General features: G+C 44.2%; 2 long non-coding RNA genes across 2 annotated transcripts in view; one reads left to right on the top strand and one right to left on the bottom strand.

The window, feature by feature from the left end:
• LOC309361946 overlaps positions 1 to 12,135 on the top strand; it is a 27,076-nt gene extending 14,941 nt beyond the window's left edge. The window contains exon 3 of the long non-coding RNA XR_014164705.1: positions 11,315 to 12,135. This is a non-coding gene — a long non-coding RNA (uncharacterized lncRNA). The remainder of the gene's footprint in view (positions 1 to 11,314) is intronic.
• Positions 5,397 to 14,439, bottom strand: LOC309361944. The gene is made up of 4 exons (XR_014164704.1): positions 14,350 to 14,439; positions 10,815 to 10,871; positions 8,518 to 8,632; positions 5,397 to 5,815 (listed from the first exon to the last, which is right to left on the bottom strand). It is a non-coding gene; the product is annotated as an uncharacterized lncRNA (long non-coding RNA).

Below are 14,439 nucleotides of genomic sequence, written 5' to 3'. Positions count from 1 at the left end.
TCTTTTGGGTATTCTGCTAAAGGAATCCTGCGATCGTGGATCCTGTTCAATGCTCTGCTGATGGCTAGGGCCATGGCACGACCCCCAGTGACGTCATGGGGGAGCTTCCAGATGTATTTGCATCAACAAGCTCCTCCCATTGGTTGTTAACCCTGATATGACTCCCTGCTGAGCGGGGTGGAGTCTGGTATTGCTGTTTCATCCAGTGCCTAAGCAAATACTACTCACATGCTGTAACCAATAAAAGTTGTGGCCTAATTTTGCCCGTTAACCAAAAATAATGTGTCTTTGTGTCTTATTATACTCCTATGTGGGTGGTGGGTCCTCGACTCACAACATTCTTCTGTGCAACTTGCTCCTGCAGGAGTCAGCAACAGTCATCTACCTGTATGCCTTTAAAAGAGAATTGGACTATTTGTGGAGGAAAAGGCTATCAGGGCTGCTAACCACGGGGGCTATGCTCTGCCTCCACAATTGGGAGCGTGAATGCTTCTGCATACCAGTTACTGGAAGCCACAGGAGGGGCGAGGACTCTTGTGCTCAGGTCCTGCTTGTGGGTTTCCCACAGGCATCTAGTTGGCTACTGTGTCGATGCTGGACTAGATAGGCCACTGGCCTGATCAGCAGGCTCTGCTTATGTTCTTATTCTCCTAATGCATAGGAGTCTTTAGGAAAACAAACACTACATTGTATTCCCAGTGCCCAAGCCTGAAATATAGTTTTTTACCATCTTCAGTCTGGAAAATAATTATTTTTAAAATTATCCATGCGCAACCAACACACACATCCCTGCTGTGAGCCAAAATCATGCAAACAGGTCACCATACACTTAATTTTTATAGATTGCAATGCTTTAAGATTTTGTAGACCATGACAATCGCACAGGCCGGGCTGTGCATGCACTAAACACCAGCTGATGTATCTTGGTGGGAGGCGGAATGTGTCTGCAGGTTGCGTGAGGGTGGGCTGCGAGGCTGCGATGCGTGGCCTCACCCTGTGAATGTGAACAGGTGGTGGTTTGGTGTTTAATAATGTAGACTTGAGGAATGTTCGGGACCTGCGCAATATAAAAAGAACAATCAGAATATGCTATTATGGGTGCTGGAATCTCATTTAAAACCTAATTAGGTCTAGTACAAAGCTAGAGTAGGCTTGTCTTGGGATAAAGAGATTGATGTGTCTGCATGAAATGTGTGGTGCCTATTCATTCCTCTTCTCGTGAAAGAAGAATAATAAAAAATAAGGTTTGTTAAGGAAGCAGCATTTCTTTTTATTAACTCTTCGTTTGTGTATTGCCACTGTTTTGTGAGCTTCTGTGCCTCTTGATGAAAAGGATAATTGTATTTGTCTAGTTTTTTCTTCCTCCTAAGCAAGAGGCACCCAAAGTGCTGCCATCCAGAAATTTTGGATTCTAGCCCCCATAAGGTCAGAGATCATGAGGGTCAGCAGTGGTGATGATGAAGGATCGCAGTGGAAGAGCATCTGCCTTGCATGCAGAAGACCCCAGGTTCAATCCCTAGCATCTCCAGGTAAGGCTGGGGGTGTTCCCTGCCTGGGGAGCAGCTGTCAGCCAGAGCCAACAACACAGATTTACCAATGGTCAGACTTGGTACAAGGCAGTATCCGATGTAGTCGCAGGTTCCCCACCCCCGTTCTACAGGGAGGACAAGGCTATAGCAATGGAACATAGGAAACTGCTTTAGATGGACTCCATCAGGCTCATAGCTGTCAACCTTCCCTTTTTTGCGGGAAATTCCCTTATTTCAGCGCCGTTTCCCGCTGCTTCCCACGGCTATCCCGGATTGTTAGATATCCCGTAGACTGTCTCTGGGACAGGTGAGGCTGCTGATCCCTTATTTTCAAATCTGAAAGTTGACAGTTATGATCAGGCTACCCCTGTGGGGGTGACCTTAGGCATAACTCTTTGCTATGTTCATTTGCCTACTATAGGACTAGAACAGTGTTTCCCAAATTGGGCCTCCAGCTCTTTTTGGACCACAGTTCCCATAATACATGACCACTGGTCCTGCCAACTAGAGACGATGGGAGTTGTAGTCCAACAACAGCTGCAGACCCAAGTTTGGGAAACAATGGATTAGGTAGACCAATAATCCAGGTAAGTATTTTACTTTCCTTTTGGTTGTGCATACTGGGTGGTAGCCAACTAGGTTTTACTTAGAGTAGACCTACTGAAGTGAATGGACTGAACTTAGTCATGCTCATCAATTTCAATGGGTATGCTCTTGATTAAAACCTAGTTGAACACCACCTACTGTTCCTCACATTTTCCTCTTTTTAGCCTTTGCCCTAAATAAACCTTTCGATTGGGTTTTTGAGCCTTCACTGGTTTAGGTACACCAGAACATGAGAAGTTGCTTTAGACCAAGTCAGACATTGGATCCCCCTAGTCCAGTATTGTCTGCACTGACTGGCAGCTCTCCAGTGCTTCAGGCAGAGGCTCTCCCAGCCCTACCTGCAGAAGCTGGGGATTGATCCTGGGACCTTCTGCATGCAAGGCAGATGTCCAATCGTCTATCTATGGGAGTCACTGGCCCTCTCCCTCAATTGCCCAGGAGCCCCGGGGTGCCTGGAAACCAACCTGCATCCTTCCCAGATGAGTTGTGCATCTTCCAGGTCATACTCTCAAAGCCTCTGGGTGCTGAATGAGTCCCAGAGACCTCTTTTCACGTCATTCCTTCCTATTGCATGCTGTAATGATAGAAGTTAGCCCCCTCTCTCCCACCACTAGGTGGCGCTGTGCTCAGATCTAGCCAGCCCTTTTGTGTGCTCAATTTCAACAGAGAGGCAGACAGGCAATCAATCTTTGAGTCTAATGGCATCTTGAGCAGTATTTCTTTATGGATTGAAACAGTTAAGATACCCAATTAATTAACAATGATAACAATGAATAAACAAAGTCACCAAAGAACCCAACCCGAAATCACAGTTGGTTACATGACAGGGACGTCAGTTATTTGCCACTAATTGGATCACAGTCTCTTGTCAGAGCAGGCTCCTTTCAGGTCTGTTACTATGCACCCACTTTCCCTCATCTCAGCTGCACACTCTTCCCTTCCCCTCCCTCCTCTCCCTCAGGTCTCTCTTTGCCAGCCGACTTTTATTCCCCTTGATGTTTCCCTCCATGCTAAACTTCTCACTCACCCCACATTCTGCAACGCCACTGAAGTGAGCATTACAGCTGTACAGGCAAGCACAGTTTTTTCTTTTCTTTCTGTCCTCTTCATCATTCAGCTCCCAATACGTGCATGGTGCAGAATGCCCCGGTTCAATCCCTGGCATCTCCAGGTAAGGCTAGCAGATATCACTGCCTGAAACCCTGGAGAGCTGCTGCCAGTCAGTGTAGGCAATATTGAGCTGGATGGACTAATGTTTAGTGGGCTCATGCAATGAAGAGCTGGTGTGGTACAGTGGTTAAAGTTTGTGAGACCAGGGTTCAAATCCTCACTCAGCTATGAACTTCACCTTGGACCAGTCGCTGCCTCTTGGCCTACTCCACAGGGTTGTCGTGGGGATTAAATGAGAATGAGGGGAACCATGCATGTCTCCTTAAGCCCCTTGAAGGTGGACCATAAACACCAAAGACGCACCTCTTTGTCCTTTGACACCTGAGGTATATATGTTCAGGCATACACCTTGTGATTGTGATTTCTTTTAAGCTGTTTTTGATGTTGTACTTTAAATGGTTGTGACTTGCTCTGGGATACTAGAGCCACTAAATGGGTTTAAAGGAAGCTACTGTTTCTAGGCTGCCCCTTCTAACAGGAGGGCAGACTGAAACTTTATTTTGTGCCTCAAAGCTGCTACCTTTTAAATTATAGCCCTTCTCTGGGGATGTGGAGGAGAATCTACTTGCCAGTTCAGCTAGTGTTGACTATAGGGCTATTTTGCAATCTTTATTTCATTGTGTAATCTGGTTTACCAAGTTAACCCCTCCCCCTTTCCCAAAGTATCAGGGCCAGGAGAGGGTTAAGGATCCCAGGATGCCACATTGGAAGAAGAACACTGGCAAATGAGAGGGCTTCAATGCAAGGGGCATGCAAGGTCATGAGGAGATTCAAAAAGGTGCAACCAGAAAGTGAGGCATCTCAATGAGATGCAATTATATTTCAAGCCTCATCTGGAGGACTGTGTCCAGTTCTGGACACCACATTATAAGAATGGCATTTGCAAACTGTTGCATGTCTTGAAGAGGGCAGCTAGGATGGTGAAGGGTCTGTCTGGAAAACCAAGTCCTATGAAGAAAAGTGGAATGAGCTGGGTGTAGGTTTAGCTTGAAGAAGAAAAAATTAAGGGGAGACATGACAGCTGTCTTCAAATATCTGTTCGGCTGTCATACAGAAGATGGAGGAGGCTTGTCACTGGTTGCTCCAGAGGGCAGAACTAGAATTAATGAGAGGAAATTGCAAGGAAGCAGTTTCTGGGTAATCATTAGGAGAAACTACCTAACAATAAGCTCTCTTTGGCAGGGGGAGATTCTCCCTTGCAAGGTGATGGGATTATCTTTGCTGCAGGTACTTAGGCAGAGGCTGAACTGGCAATCTTCCAGGGATGTTGTAGTTGGGAAGGAACACGGGAAAGTTTATGACTCGGTGCATTTATCTCTGTATTGTCTTTACTGGCTGGGAGTGGCTCTCTGGGATTTCAGGCAGGAGGTCTCTCCCAGCCCTAACTGGAGATGCTGTTGATTGAAACTAGGACCTTCTGCATGCAAAGCAGATGCTCTACCTATGGCTATGGCCCTTCTCTAATAGATGGCAGGAAGCACCTTACAGTAACCAGCATTTCACTGTTTTAAAGGGGGGGAATGACATGGTATTTCTTGAGCTATCACCTGGCTAGTTTTGAGGTTCAACTAAGTAGCTAACCTGAGATATCTCATCACTTCCAGGACCACAAAAGGCTTTGCACTTGCTCTCTTTCCTTTAAATAAGCATCTCAAGCCACACCTTTATACCAAATCAGACAGGATTCTCTCCCAGCCTTACCTGGGGATGCTGGGACCTATGACATGCAAAAGAGATGGTGTATGGCTGAGCTATGGCTGTTTCCCCTAGTTGCATCCTGCACTGCAGATCCTGCATTGAGCAGAGGGTTTCACTGTGTGACGTCTGAGGCTTCCAACTTTAAATTTCTATTATTCAGGAGACATTAAGCTGGCTGGAAGCTGATATACATCCTGGCTTAGGGCTTACATATGTTCCTGTTTAATGGAATAACAACACAGCTCCCCCACAACCACTAAGGCCGCCAAAACTAATCTGTAGCATTTTTTTTTAAAGCCTATGCTAAAATATAATTACTTAAGGCGTTTTAGGAGCAAACATTGCTTTTTCTTCTTTTCGCCCCCAGGCTTTGCCTACCCATCTGGGTTTGCTTGGATGGACAGAATCAAGGCTGTGGTTGATTTGTTTCTCCCTTAGAACTGCCCAACTTCAGTTTGATGTACGCTTGACTTCCCCCACATGCTGGAGGAGCCAAGATGTGTCAAGAACAAGGAATTGCTTTTGTATGAAAAGGAGTTTCTCTTGTGCAGGTCTTGAAATGCATTTTATATAGATAAATCTGGGTGTCTCCATTTGAACCGGGATGACCTATAATGAACAACACATCCCACCTATAAACCTCACTGAAAACAAGAAGGGGAGGAGCTTTCCTCAGCCCGAGGGCCACAATATCTTCTGGGGGGTCACATGCCAGTGGGAGGCAGGTCCGAAGGCAGTCATGTGGGAGAGCAGCAAGTCTTGTTGTTCTGTACCTGCTTTCACCAGCAGATCACAGGGTGGATTGCAGCAATCTAAAATTCAGTATTAAAAACATTTAAAACAAATTAGTCACAGGAATTGGGAGGGCCCAGAAAACACACACCTCAGATTTCAAATATCAGGGTAAAGAGACACGTCTTCAACATTTGTCATAAGTTATATAGTGAGGGTACCTGATGCACCTCTGCGGAGAGGGAATTCCACAACTCAGGAGGAGGATGCCCTCTCCTGGGCCACTGCACTTCTGAGGGTGATGGAACTACTAAGAGGCCCCCACCTCTGCTGACCTTAACACCCCCATCAACCCCAGTCTCCCCTTGGCCAGTCCCTCACCTGCCTGCCTTTATGCAGCCAGCCCAGGCAGGTGGCACTTCCTGCCACCTACCTCCTCCTCCTCCTTATGCTTGGTCTATTGACTCCATGGGTCTACTCTGAGAATGACTAATGGTGGAAACGCCAATTCTAAAAACCATTTATTTATGACCAAGATGGGGAACCTCTAGTCTGAGGGCTGAGGGTGGCCTTCCAGGAGTCTCCCGAGGCTAAGTACTTCACTGACCAAGGAGGAGATCATCTGGCAGTGGGAGGCTGTGGCATGATGGGTGGGTTTGTGCCTTGAAGGTCTCCATGGCTGGAGGCTGGCTGATGTCTGGCGATGGACCTGGTGGAAGCTGGCAAATGTTGGGAAATGGAAGCCAGTAGCATTCACATTTGGATAATGGTGAACACTGCAATTCCTGAAACAGACTGTTGTTTGGGATGTAAGCAGGTTCAAACTCAGCTTTGGAAGCCCATTGAGAGAAACTGTGGATATTTGTGGACTGAAGCTGGGGGCATATACGTGTGTGAATGGAGAGTGGCTGATGAGTGAATGTGTCTCGATGTGTGAATGGGAGGTTTTGAATGCTGTTGAGGCGAATGGCATAGGTAGCCCACCAGATGTGACATTCCTGGGAATTATGTGACAGGAGCCAGTTCCAGGTACAGGGTGGAAGGATGAACCAGCCCAGTGGCTATTCAAAGGTGGAAGCCAGTGGAAGTTGGCAGGCTGAAGTCAGGAATGAAACTGCAAGGCAGATGTCAGTGAAAGTCCCTGATGATATTGTTGGGTGGTAGCCCTCCCTGTTCCTGCATTTGCCATGGGAGATCTAGCATCCCAGTTCTCTGGAGCAACCCTCCCTAGTGCACACGAAGGGTGGACTACAAATGTTTTTAAGGAGCAACCCCAGCCTGAGGAGGCAGCTCAGGGGAACAGCTGGAGACCCAGGAGGGAAATCTAGGTCTATTCCCTCCTATCCACTTGAGTTGCCAACACTTTGTTTTCTTGGGGCTCCTGTGCCTGCCTCACCTCGATAGCTGACAGAAAAAAAATAAAACAACAATTGATTTTGTCACTTGGAACCCAGCATCACCAATAAACTTGTAAGGGCCCCCAGAGGTTAAAAAGACCACTTAGGTGAACTGTGCCTGCTGGCAATTATTCCTGAGGGAATAATTGCTGTCAGCTTTTAGAAGAAAGAGACAAGGTGCTATGTAGAGGCTCAGCATGTGAGCTACAATGAGCCACAGAGACTTGAGTTTTATTCGCACCTCTGCTCTGAAATTCAAGAAAGAGTTGTGGGGAGGGGGATAGGCTCTTTCTTCAACTCCCCTCCCTCCCACCCACCTATTTACAACATCATCCTCCCTGACACTTCTATAACCTTTCTGAAATCCTTTCAGCTGGCATGGTTTAATATTAAGCCCTTCTTCAAGGAATATAGGACCCTGACTTGTACCCATCAATATATGGTGCCCATGGTGATCCCAAAGTCCTACTGAGTTGCCAGCACAGCTCCCCATCCTCCCTACTCCCCAACACTGACATGGGATCTGAAGTCTAAATCTGAGGAAGCTGTTCCAGGCTGTGTACACCCCATACATTTATAGCACAAGCCATGAGGGACCACAGAGCAACTATGTGAAGACAGATTGGTGAGGGGGCAGGAGCCATGAGGAGAGTCATGGCAGAGACAGAAAGCAGAGGCGCCATGAGGCGAGAGGTGGAGTCTAAAGTTGGCTCAGCCACAAGGAGATGAAACTTGTTTCTGGGTGACAAGAGAAGAAGCTGCATTTGTGTTTAGATGAGGAGAATCCCGGGAGAGAGACCATGGTCCCGCTTTTAAAGAGTCACGGTTTCCACTCAAAGAATCCTAGTTATACCTGGATTTTAGGACTTCACACTGGGGACTGTAGTTTGTTAAGGGTGCTGAGGGTTGTTGAGAGGACCCCAATACATCTCACAGAGCTTTAACTTCCAGAGTTCCTTGCAAAGAAGGATTGCCAGTTAAGCATCTCTGAGAATTTTAGGATTGATTGCGAGGAGTTTCATAGGATGCTTCACAGAATGAGAGCATAAAGAGTATGTGTGAATGGCATCTACCAGCTGGCTTGCTCCTCATGACCAAGATGCGAAAAAAGAGGAGGCAGTTTCAATGCAGAATCCAAACCCCCCTACTTGAGATTAAGGTAGAGCTTCCAGTGGCTCAAAAATTTAGTCCAGCCTGAGTATTATAAGCCTTAGAATGAAACCCTTCTCCTAAATTCTTAGTAGGGCAAACTGTGGTTGCTTGGTGGTGAAAGAAGGAGGCTCTGCTAATCCATTTACACCTTTCTTTCTTTTTAAAAAAGTGGGGCACAGGCCAAAATGGAATAGGTGGAAAACATAAGCCCCCCCCCCCCGCCGCAACAGTACCTGCATGGGACACGCCATGGAAACACTTCTGTCAATTTCAGTGGGCTTTGATTGAAGCAGCAAAAGGCCATTTTAATTCACAGCAGGTTAACGTTTTGATACCCAAAAGCTCTTCCTGAATGAAAATAGTAACAGCTAGAAGAGATTATGCAGCTTATATTTATGATAACCCCAAGCAACCATTCACAACCCTTGTCCCATGGAATTGGCAATGCCTTGATGCTTCTTATCCACAGCCCTCTAGATAAGAGAGACTTTCACCAGTTAGCATTCTTTCCTGTCATTGGGAGGTGGGACTTCTCTGCAGAGGTTATGTCTGTTCATTCTAGAGCCTAAGGAAATGTTTCGTCCATTATTTTATTCTTGCACAGCAGGGGCGGAGAACCTGTGGCCCTCCAGCAGTTCTTGGATTCCAATACCCCTCAGCCCCAGTCAGCATGGTCCAATGGTCATGGATAATGGGAGTTGAAGTCCAGTAACAGCTGGAGGGCCACAAGATCCACATCTCTGGCTTAGCAGTATTTGAGCTCATAGTTAGTTGCTTTGTGGGGAGACTTTTTGGTTCAAAAGGTGGGACGCAATATTTTAATTACCATTTTAAATGACATTAGATCTTTTGAAACTTTGCAATGTCGTGATGTACCATATTCAACATTCTGTTCCTCGTCTGATTTGGAAGAAAGTCGATACATTTTAAATGTCAACATGGAAATGAATTCTGATCAAAGGAGAGCAAGCTAAATAGGAACACACGAAGCTTCTACATACTATGTCATATCGCTGGTGCACTCATCCCAGCCTTTTCTACTCTTGGCTGGCTGTATCTTTTCAGAGCCTCAGACAGAACGCTCTCTTCCAGTTCTGCTACTTGAGTTCCTTTTAAATTGAAGGACCTTTTGCAATGCAAAGCATGCACTTGAGTTGGCAACTCCAGCTGTGCCCCTTCCCCGAGGTTAACAATGATTCAATCTTTCCATATACTACAGAAAGAGGAGAAATTAATTTGGTTCCAGTTTTCAAGTTAACTTGCCCCGTTTTCATGTCTTGAACTGAAATGTCACATAAAATTCAGCTATCCTTTGGAATTCACTCTTCTGAATTTTCTGATACATATCTTTCTTTTTTTAAGCATACCAAGAAGAAAGCATTGGAAGGTTAGTGTATACTGAAACACACAGGTTTAGTGGAAACAATGGGCAAAATGGCACTAGAGGAAATTGCTTCGTGGGGAATGTCAGTCTTAGGCAACATTGCACACAAAAATGTGCCTATTAGGAGGAATACATGTGAAAATGAATACACATTTTCTGTTCAGTTCATAAGTTTAGTGTTCCATCCGAAGACCATACAAAACTGTAGGAATATTATTAATAAAATAATACAGAACATACATAGCTTGATTTCAGATTAAACCTCCGAATCACCAAAACAACTTATAGTGATTTTATCCAACTCCTTTTTCCTGATTTTATTTTATGCAGCCAGTGTACAGTAGGCCACTCTCTTTATTACAAAGCTATTAGTGCCTCTCGAAAGAAACCAAACAATTTATGCTGGGGTGTAACTGCTTGGATGTGTAAAGTGAACTCTTGGGTCTCTACACAAGGGTCAGCCTAACAGATAATGAGTAACATTTTGTACCTGAGGTTGTCCACAGATACAAAGTTTGTCTGTGTACAGCCATCCATGACTGCAGTGAGCATCACTTGGAAATGCAGCCCGAGGAAACTGGTGAAAGTTTGGTCAGATAACTAGCTGTAAAGTGCTCTGTTCTTGAGAGTGCATACCAAGGGGGGGAAAGCTGTGTTTCGGTTTAGATGTAGGTCCCTTCTGAGTTCTATCCAGAAGAGGCAATCCCTTAGCTGACATTTATTCAAGGCCCAAGCAGAGCTCAGTTCTGGAAATTAGTAATAGTCTAAAACAACCAACTCTGGCATCACTCAATTCCATATAGCACAGTGCAGGAAAACACTCAATGGGCATAGTAGCAATTCTTTTAATATACTTTAACTGAGTGCAGTCTGCTATTGCCTTAATTGTTGGCTACTCAGATTAAGTATGAGGAAGAGCTGCTGATATTCTTGATGATAGAGAGTATAGCTTCCCAAAAAAGTTATTCTGCATTGTTTCCAAAACTTTAATGGAGTTCAGGACAGAGCTCCAGATTTCAACATCGTAGAGTATTTGACTTAGCACTTTGCTACCAAATATATTTAGGGCAAAGTAATTCAGAAATGGATGAATGGAATAATGAGAAACTGGGCAAAACTGCAAGAGACAAGATTGTGCTTCCCTACCCGTGCTTACTGTCCCTCTAGTGACTGGTTCTCTTCTCCTGTTCTTTTCTCCTGAACCTAAAGATAAGAAGAAGCAAAAGAATTTCATTTAATTTCCCCCTTCTCACCCCTGAAAGTGCTTTGCTAGATTTCAGCCACCAGCATTTAGGTGGGTGGGGTTTTTTTTGGGGGGGGGTTGTTCTTTAAGTTTGCCTTGGGAAATTAGCCAACTATACATATTTCTGCATTGCAGAGGTTTGGACTAGATGGTCCTCAGAATTTCTTCCAAGTCTATGATTTTATACTATTGCTATGAACACAGCTGAATGAGTTAACCCGTTGCTCAACCTTTAGGTACATGCATTGCATGCAGTGGATAAGAGAATTAGATAGCAGATGATGGGAAAGATCCCCATCTTAGATGCCAGAAAGTCACTTTTAGCCAGAACAGACAATACTGAGCTCAATGGACAAATAATCAAACCAAGCATAAATAAATTTTCTATTTTTCTGCATAACAGATTGCCAAGATCTGAACAAGGCATCTCTTCTTTCAGCAAGATGGTCCATGAAACACTTCCTTTTAGGGCAACTGCTCCATGAAACTTGCATACCTGATGCTATCGTGGAGACCCCACACCAGCAATGCCTGAAGATGCTGGACCAGATAGAGGTTTATGGATAGCATGTTGTGGATACAATTTGCAGCACCAAATCTATTTCCCGTTCTTTGTCTCCATGCCCCCCTCCCTTGCAGTGAGCAGCTGAACATTAAATTGGCAGCAAAATCCATTGCAGACCCCCCCCAGAGACTCATTAAAGACCCAGATAACTCTGACATTGAGCACAATGGCTTCTGCTTGATCGGCTATGCCAATTTCTCAGATGTACAGAAGGCAAGATGGGAAACATATTTCTTGTTAGGGCACACATGTAATGAGGCAATTGCTAAAATGCTCTGGACAAGACTACCTATTAGATGTTTCTTGCAGTATGACTACTTTTGAACCAAGTGGGTTTCAGCTCAAGGCGGAATGAATTGACATTTCAGTTTGACACTGTTACTATTGGTGGTAGTTAAGTAAATGATCCTGTTAGGATCCTATGCTTTAAAAAAACCATATCCTATGACAAAAATCTAATAACTAATCATACTGACAGGATGTGTGTCAATGTACTTTTTGTGCTTCTGTGACTTTACTTTGCACACATGCAGTTTAGCAGCTGAGCCAGAGGAGAGGTTGGAATATACAGTAACACGCACTAAGGGTGGTTGCTCCCCCCCCCGTCAAGTTTCTAGCCCTCTTGATTGCAGAGGAAAGCTTTGAAAAGACTGAACAGTGTCCCTGTAGCTCAGTGGTAGAACATTTGCTTTGCATGCAGAAAGCCTAATCTCCAGTGGCGTCTCCAGATATGGCTGAAAGAGGCCCCTACACAAACCCGAAAGTTGTTGAGCTTTCACAAAAAGGCAAAGAGAGAGAGAGGTTTCTCGATTGATTTGCCTAAGATCTGCCTTTCGAAAAGTTCCCCCGGATGTCTGGTAACATGTAGGAAAATCCAGACGTATGGCAGCCCTAACATAGACCAATGGTCTGACTCTGTATATGGCAGCTTTGTATGTCCTCCCCCCCTCTATTCCCATAGGTTCCCAGTTGTAGAAAGTGAGCCAGGCTACCCCAGACTGTTTCTGTCTCATTGGCCAGTTATATCCCTGCATCCGTCTCTAATCAAACAGACCAATATTTAATTTCTACAGAGGGCAAACAAATACAGTTTTCTTTCCTCCTCCTTCCTCCTCTCAAAATGGCATCTGAGTCCCCTGATAGCCATCTGCTTCTCTTCCCATCTGCGATGGATGTAGTGTTATAATTGGACATACGCTTTTGACACCTACTAAGAAGAGCTGCCAGCTTCTGTAGCCAATTTTAAGCCAAGGCTTCTTTGCTGTCCTCCCAAACAGGCTTCTTATTAAGGGACTGTCAAAAGGTGGGGTGAGTGAAGGGTTAACAAGGATTCTTGTCTGGACTAAAAAGAGAAAAAGCAATTATCGCCCCCCTCCCCATTGCCACTCCAACATCTATTGTGTTAGGCATAGGTGGCTCCTCTTGCTGATAAAAACTATGCAATGGAAAGTTTTCCTGCTCAAGCCCCATTGAAATGAATGGGGGTTGCTCAAGAGCACTGCTGCATTGACCCATAATGAATTGCTTCAGCAGCAACAAAGCCAGGAGTTACCATGATTTGTAGGCAGGGATGAGGGAGGATATTCAACTCAGTTCACATTTATTTCACCTTTTAGTTTTATTTCAGCAATTTGCATACCGCATAATCACAGTCATCTCTAAGCAGTGCACAGGAGACCAGCTGCAGAGGGCAAAAGATGAGTGAAAACTGTGAAATTAGAGTTGATTTTAAAAACCTGCTGGGATAAATAATAATAAAAATAGGCCTTCAGGAAGTGCAAGAAGTTCAACAAGGAGAGGACCTGTCTGACTCGAACTGGAGGCAAGTTAAACAAAATTGGACCATAATACTGAACACAAGACTCTTTTGGATCTAAGCTGTGCAACCAAGCTATGGGGGACCATTAACAGTGACTCCGCTGAAAACCTAGGAAATTGTACAGGGATATAAAAAGCATCAGGTGGTCCTTGTAAATTAATACAGGAACCTTGAACCTAACCAGCTAGTATATGAGCAACTAGTTCAAGCTTTGTAGAGTTATGTGCTGGCAATTATTAAATGGACACAAGATTTGGGGCATAATATACAATTTGAAGATTGGGAAAAATTATGGAAAGTGAATCTGAAATTCACGGATTGCATATTGTTGAAAGAGAACTACATGAAAATGATGTATAGATGGTATATTACACTGGTAAAAATGGCAAAAATGTATAAAACAGGATCAAAAAATTGTTGGAAATGCAAAGAGAAGGAAGGCACTTTTTACCATATGTGGTGGGAATGTAGAGTTGTAAAGAATTTTTGGGAAATGATATATAATGAACTGAAAAAAATGTTTAAAATGGCATTTGTAAAAAAGCCAGAAGCTTTTTGCTGGGTATTTCAGGTCAAGAACGGCCCCCCCCCAAAAAAAAATTTATGTATGCTACAGCAGCGGCAAGAGTTTTGTTAGCAGAAGGCTGGAAGACAGGAGAAGTACCAATGAAAGAACAATGGCAAGAAAAATTGATAAATTATGCAGAATTAGCAAAGTTAACAGACAATGTACATGAAAAGGACAATAGTGATTTTAAAAAAGATTGAGAACCTTTCACAACTTACCTATAGAAACAACAAAAAGAGATGGACTCATTGGCAGGTTTCACAACTTTAAGCAGAATATGATGAAAGATAGTGTAACAACATGTATAGTTATTTAACATGCAGAAGATAACAAGTAATGAAATAAACCAGAAAGGGAAGATGAAGGAAGTCAATGGGAGGGTGGGGATTGTAAAATATAAAATTTGGATAATTTTATTTGCAATTTGCTATAACAAAGAAACCCAATAAAATGCATTTTATTTTATCTTGTTTTATATAAAAAAACCTTGCAACCTTTGCTGTCCCCTGCTCATCTTGATCTCCCAAGAGAAAGGACACTGTGGCAGTGGCTGGGCGACGTGGAATGGACAATGAA

Source organism: Podarcis melisellensis (genome assembly GCF_964234715.1).
Source record: "Podarcis melisellensis genome assembly, chromosome: Z".
In the NCBI taxonomy this organism is placed as follows: domain Eukaryota; kingdom Metazoa; phylum Chordata; class Lepidosauria; order Squamata; family Lacertidae; genus Podarcis; species Podarcis melisellensis.
The sequence above is the reverse complement of the archived record's forward strand: the minus strand, read 5'-3'. Positions and strand labels throughout refer to the sequence as shown.